This window comes from Calidris pugnax, unplaced genomic scaffold (assembly GCF_001431845.1).
Source record: "Calidris pugnax isolate Ruff unplaced genomic scaffold, ASM143184v1 scaffold102, whole genome shotgun sequence".
In the NCBI taxonomy this organism is placed as follows: Eukaryota; Metazoa; Chordata; class Aves; order Charadriiformes; family Scolopacidae; genus Calidris; species Calidris pugnax.
The window spans coordinates 1,046,466-1,047,271 of record NW_015090846.1 but is presented as its reverse complement, the minus strand read 5'-3'; positions in this window follow the sequence as shown (position 1 = coordinate 1,047,271).

The window sequence follows — 806 nt, the reverse complement described above, 5'->3', positions numbered from 1 at the left end:
TCCTCAAGCTCTCAAAGGCCGGTTCCTGCGCTCCAAACCCCCGGGGAACAAACCCTGCCCGGAGAAGGAGCCGGGCACGGCCAGACCCCCCCAAAATCCACCCCCCCCCTTAGTCCCCGGGTGGGTATTTTATAGGGCGAGGCTGTTCCCCTTGTCAGCGCTGCCAGGCGAAAGGGGTGTTACGACCCAGGTGCAATTATTCCTATTAACCCACTCAAGAAGAGGCACAAGTGTCAGGAATCAACCCAAAACCCTGCCGTTACCGAGCTTTTTTTTTGCCCGGAGAGAGGCAGCGCTGCCCTAGGAAGGGGAGATTCATAACCTGCCAGGGTTTGAGTTTGGGTTTAATGTATGTAAAAAATGAGTTTATTTTGGTTTGGTTTGTTTTTTTTTTCTAGACTTGGGCTATAGGAGCCCTCAGCCGCCGTGGCGTGTGAATATTTCAGTTTTACTAAATATAACGCATCAGGTGGAAAGCTCTCAAACACTCATCTTCCTCCGCCCGCCGAAGCAAGCGATCCCCTCGGATTGCTTTTTTTTTTTAAATTTTATTTATTTTTTTTTCCTCTAGGAAACACATCAACCCCCGAGTTATCCCGGGACAAAAAAAAAAGAAAAGAACTAAAATAAAAATATTAAGATGCTCTTAAAAACCCCTGCGGCTCCCGTGCGGGTCGCGCTGCAGCCCCGGTCCTGGCTGCGGGGGGCTGAGGGGACTCGGGGGTGCGGGGGGGCTCGGAGAGGGGTGGGATGGGAAAAGGTAGAAAAAAAAAAAAAAATCCTTCCATTTTCTGCGTGGTTTTAAA